This window comes from Zingiber officinale, chromosome 8A (genome assembly GCF_018446385.1).
Source record: "Zingiber officinale cultivar Zhangliang chromosome 8A, Zo_v1.1, whole genome shotgun sequence".
NCBI classification, from domain to species: Eukaryota; Viridiplantae; Streptophyta; class Magnoliopsida; order Zingiberales; family Zingiberaceae; genus Zingiber; species Zingiber officinale.
Window position 1 is genome coordinate 54,431,913 of NC_056000.1, and position 6,400 is coordinate 54,438,312.

Below are 6,400 nucleotides of genomic sequence, written 5' to 3' on the forward strand. Positions count from 1 at the left end.
CTTCGCTTGATCATTCATATACTAGAAGCTTTATAAGGTCAAGTGCCTCTAAGCTCGGTCGGGCTTTGCCTGTCTGAGCGCATACAAGCACGTTTGTGCTCCTTCGGCCTCCGCTCGGTCATTCATATACTAGAAGCTTTATAAGGTCAAGTGCCTCTAAGCTCGGTCAGACTTTGCCAGTCCGAGCGCATACGAACACATTTGTGCTTATTCGGCCTTTTTTTCTGTCGACCTGTGCCCTACTAATCATACACTCAACCAGCTATGAGCATCCCTTTCTTCCTCTCATCCTTGACTTCTACTTCGAGGGGTCGACTTATCATAACTCATATCAATATATATGTATATAGAGAGAGAGAGAGTTTTGATCTCTTGCGCGACGCACACAGTGTGTGACTGTACGCGTCGCGCAGGAGATCAATTAATAGTTTTTTTTTATTTTTTTTTATTTTTTTAATATTTTAAATTAAAAAAAATAACATTTCCTTATATAAATTTTTAATACATTAATATATCCCCTCAACATATTACAATACTCAATAAATACTTAAATTAATTTAATTTTATTTTTTTTTAAACCAAACACTATAATTTAATTGGAAAGTCTGAACCTTAGAGATAAAATCTAAAAAAAAATAGCTTTGATACTATAACCCAAAGCCTGAACCCTAGAGAAAAATAGCTTTGATACTATAACCCAAAGTCTGAACCCTAGAGATAAAATCTAAAAAAAAAATAGCTTTGATACTATAACCCAAAGCTTGAACCATAAATAGCTTTGATACTATAACTCAAAGCCTGAACCCTAGAAATAAAATTTTAAAAAAAAATTAATTATTTTTTAATTCAAAATAAAAAAAATAACAAAACATAGACATTTTAATTAAAAAAATAATATTTCTTTATATAAGTAGCTAATACGTTACGATATCCCCTTAACATATTACAATACTCCGAAAATACTTAAATTTATTTCATTTTTATTTTTTTTAACTAAATACTATAATCCAATTGGAAAATCTAAACCCTAGAAGTAAAATCTTAAAAAAAAATTAACTGAAAAATTATATCCCAATTAGGATGCCTGAACCCTACCAATAAAATCGTAAAAAATATATTTTATTTATTTTTTAAATCAAAATTAATATATTTTATTTATTTTTTTAATCAAAATAAAAAAAAATCATGATATACTACGCGACGCACACAATCGCGCACTATGCGCGTCACTCAGTATATCAAAATTGTATATATATATATATATATGGGTTATAATTGGAAATATATTTCCTTTTTCAAATTGATGCATATGTTTTGTATTTTTTTATTTTTTTATTTTGTTGTTTAATTAATTAATTTGATTATCTATATTTTTTTCTATGTATAAATTCATATATTTTATAATAAACGTTTATTCTCTCTCTCTATATATATATATATATTTATATATATTTATATAAATTATGAGTATTGTATAGTTTTGATCTAGTTTTTTTTTTAAGGGGATGAATAAGACTCTAGCAATTAATTTAAGGATATTTATAATAGAATATTTTGAATAGAGGTGAGAAAAATATCAAAAATTTAATATATCATACATACTGTACTAAAATATATCAAAATATACTAATATTATTAATATACTAAAAATTTTATTACGATGTACTACTTTTTTTGATATAGCTATCGATATCGCTATAAAATTTAGTATCGATATATCGCATAGACCATATCGATACCGATATATATATATATATATATATATATATAACATTTTATTCTTGTTATGTGGTTAGTTTTACTTTTTAATTAAATTGTTTATTTGCTATTTTATTTTTTATTTGTAAAATATAAATTATTTGATTGATTATATATATAATTAATATTACTCATTCATAGTTTAATATATTTCCTTCCCTATGTTAATAATCACTTTTAAAATATGATTTTTATTTGACATTTTGTCAATAAAATCAATTGTTTGAGATTGAAACTATGCCAAATTCTTAGTTTAATTATTTTATGTAAAATGTCTTGGTCATTTCATAATTGTGATTATTTTTGTTTTATCCAACTCTAGGCCTGAAGCAACTTTACCATTCAATCCGTGTATCCATTGTATTCAAGAGGTCAGGTTAACATTAATCAACAAGATTAATATCATAATTTGCAAAATTCTCCAGGATCCATGGTGCCACCTATGCTACAAGTTGAATGTTTATGGAGCATCGATCAGACTAGTTGTACAATCTCTATTAGATCATGTTCGATACTTCTTATTTCCTCCAATGTCAGGTCAGAATATGATGGGCAATGGCAAAGACATCATTCACAGACATCAATTCTACACTTGACAATGTGAATGATTCACTCCGTATCCTTTAGTGCCTTCGTTTCATGTTGAATCAAGTCGGTGGAGGCCTTTTGCACAACCTACTAATGCTGGTTGGCTAAAAAGCTTAATTCATTTGTTTAGCTCGGATGCATTCATAATGCGAAGCAACAACTATGAGATATAACTAATATAATAAATATTTTGCAAATGAAGAGACTCTAGAAGTAGAGGTTTCATTGAATGATCAAGATGAAACCATCCTTTGTGGTTATTTTTGTGCCCGACTTGAGCTTGGTTCGCTTTGGCCCAGTGATTGGGAGCACTTGTATTGATTGCAACGAAATGAACTGTTCTTTGAACTGTGGGTATGTAAACTTACAAAGATTTTATCCTATCATGACGGAAAGCGATGTGCCATTAATGTTATCTTCTTAGAAGAGTTATTTGGTTTGAAAAGCCCTTTCAATTTTCTTTCGGAAACTCAATGGTCACAATTAGTAAACTTTTGGAAATGCTTTGGCAATCTTCAAATCACTTGCCCACTAATTTTCATCTTCTTGTAAAATGTTCATTACTCCTAAAGCTTTTATTACGAACTACACTTCATCCCTTTCAAAATTTCTGTTGTTTACCTAAATAGTTCATAATTCTCAATCTATGTAAAAGTGTCCAATATTTATGTATATACAAAAACTTTAATGGCAAATGTAAAATTTTTTAGTTGTGTGAAAGCGCAAACAACATGTTGCTTGTTATTTAAAAATACCAAATAACCTAATTAAAAGCCTTCGAAAAAATATGATAAGTTAATTATAGGCTCCAAAAGTTTTTTTTTTTAAAAAAAAACCTATATATATATATATATATATATATATATATATTGTAAAAATTATGAGTATTGTAATAGTTTTGGTCTAGTTTTTTTAAGAATCTAGCAATTAATTTAAGAATATTTATAATAAAACACTTAGGAGAGGGAAAAAATTTAGTATACTACGTATATGATGCTGAAATATATCGAATCATGATGACATTATGATTATATTAAAAATTTTGATACGGTATTATACCATAACAAAATTTTTAGTATCAATATAAAATTTAATGGTAGTATATCACATATGTCATGTCGATACTGACCCATCTTTTAATTTTTTTAACTGATATCAAAATTTATTTGCTATTTTACTTTTTTATTTGTAAAATATAAAATATTTGATTGATTATAAATATAAAATTTATATTACTCATTCTATATTCTCTTCTCTATTTTAATAATCACTTACTAAAATATGATTTTTATTTAATATTTTGTCATCTGAATAAAATCAATTGTTTGAAATTGAAATTACGCCAAATTCTTAGTTTAATTAGTTTATGTAAAAATGTCTTGATGATTCCATAATTGTGATTATTTTTATTTTATCCGACTCTAGGAAACGACTCAGACTACCTAACCTACTACATTATATTCCATAAAAAAACTAAACTCAGATTCAGAAAAAATTTACCTAACATATGAATCATAAAACGTAATATATATCCCTCGAACAAAGTTCATGAATTACCTACCAAGTTTTAGCCAGAGGCTAACCCCACAGCCCAATTAGTATATGACAAGCAGCGAACATATCTCATGACATACTATCAGGGATACCCAGACAGTGTGTCATGCTTCTATCTCAACTCCTTAGCTAGTTCACCTCCACGTCTCCTATCATATCCTTGGAGGTATCTCCCTCACCTACATCATCCACATAGTGAGTCCACCGACACAACAAGCATAATCAAATAGAAGGTACATGAAACGACTAATAAAATAAGGCAACATAGAACATGAACTTATTCATGCATGGAAGGAAAACATATATATGACCTTGTAGGAGTTGATTATGAAACAAATATGGTAACCATCATTAGAGTTCATTCATTTGATCCATTATCATGAATTTTAGAGGTACCTTCTAGAAGAACTTATAATTATATAGCCGAAGCCAACATACATTAGTATCATCATTCATGATTGGAAGGATCCTCCCCGGAACTCATCCCAGAGCACCCATCCCGTACTATCACCACACATGCACATATTCATCTAGTTATCGATGTAGGAAGAACATAGCTCATTTGTATACCTAGCAAGTAAATATGCATAGTTATTATACTATCTTCTAAAAAATAAAACCATTTATAAATTCAAGCAATGCATATACAATCTAAATATCCTGAGAAAAAAATAAGGAAAGAGCCGCTAAAAAAAAGCACATCAATTCTTATTCTACCAAATCTGTCCCACAGAGTCAAGCTCGCATAAAGAAGCGAGCACAACATTAAAATCGATTCACATGCTTCAAATTGATCCAGAAATAAATCCGAGCTATCTTGAAGAAGCAAAATCAATATCGAGCAAGAAATTATCACCTACCGAAACTGTCCTGTAATAAAATCCAAAGCTATCACAAGAAGCAAGAACACATCGAAAACAATTCACCATCTTCAAATCTGTCCAAAAAATCTGATGTCATCACAGGAAGTAAGAACACATCAAAACAATTCACCATCTTCAAATCTGTTCAGAAAATCCGAAGTCATCATAAAGAGCAAGAACCACATTGGAATCACATTACAACTTACTGCATTTGTCCAGAAACCACAACTAACTTGAGAAATCAAGAACAACATTGAATCAACTCCCAACCAACCAAATCTGTCCAAAAATTCGAAAACACCACGGAGAAGCATGAACCACTTGGCATCATATTAAAACCTACTGATTCCTATCCCTAAAAAATCTACAACTAACTCAACAACCGAGCAAAGGCATTAACATTAAAACAACAATACGTTCTACCAGAATTTTACCACAGAAATGTGAAACTAGCATGATTAAACAACTCATCAATGAACTCATGACAGAAACTCCCCAAATCAAATCTGAAATACCAAGCCAACCAGATTGAAGCAAGTTCACATTGAATTTAACAGCAAAAATTCACAGAATCAAATCTGTAATACCATACCAACATGATTTAAGCAAGCACGCACTAAGTTCATCAGCCGAAAATCACCAAATCAAATCTGAAATACCAAACCAACATGAGTTAAGCTCACACACATAGGATTCATCGTAGAAAATCATGGCAAGAAATCTCAGAATCCGGCGGAAAGCTAGGTATGATCTAAAAGACTTTTCCTCCCTAAGAAGTCCTCCTTCATCTAACCCAAGGTCCCCAATTATACTATCGAACGAAGCATTCAAATCCACCCATCCTCACATAGAATCTCTCACTCTATAAGAAAAAAAACTAGATAAATAATGCTTGCCTTTCGTTCGGATTGGAGGAGCAATCCCGGCTTCAGAACGGATTGAGCCTTTAATCCACCAGCGCTGTCGAGAACTCTCGTCCAAGAAGATAGATCTTCTGGTCTGTTTTTTACAGATAAGAAGAGGACCACTTACATACATTGGTGGGGAGTCATGGCCCCCACCTATTTTACAGATGGGGGCCATGACTCCCCACCAATACATACAAGTGGATGTTTCTTTGGTCCGCAAAAAACGGATCAGAGGATCTGGGTTGCTCGTCCAAGGGCTCGCATCTATCGTCGGGAGTCTTCCTCCTCCAAATTGTATTGCCCCTCCCCCTTGTCTTGTCCCCAATCCCCCTTGCCCTTGGGTAGATTTTCTCTTTTTCTCTTTTTTTTTTTTTTTTGATAGTAATTGCCCATAAGACTAGGAGCATGTATCTAAACTAGGGCTCTTCTATGCTTTTTGAGTCCCCAATTTTTCTTTAAAAACCTATGTCCTACCTTCAACATTTAAATAGCATTTACAAGAAACATATATTACTTAACCCTATTTATGGACTAGTCCCGGTTTTCCCTTAGTCACCCGATTACACTCACCGAAACATCGAGCTGACATTTATTTATTTTAATTTTATTATTATTATGATTATTTTTTAATATTAAATTTATAATTTAAACATTCGAAAAATAAAATTTCATATTAACAATTTAAACCCTTGTGAGACCTCACACTAGGTTCGGACCTCCAACTCTACC

The 6,400-nt window shown here is 30.9% G+C and overlaps 1 long non-coding RNA gene across 1 annotated transcript; it reads right to left on the reverse strand.

The window, feature by feature from the left end:
• Positions 1-3,838: 3,838 nt before the first annotated feature.
• Positions 3,839-5,645, reverse strand: LOC122011726. Its single transcript, XR_006120015.1, has 2 exons — positions 5,356-5,645; positions 3,839-4,079 (listed from the first exon to the last, which is right to left on the reverse strand). It is a non-coding gene; the product is annotated as an uncharacterized LOC122011726 (long non-coding RNA).
• Between the last annotated feature and the right edge of the window lie 755 nt (positions 5,646-6,400).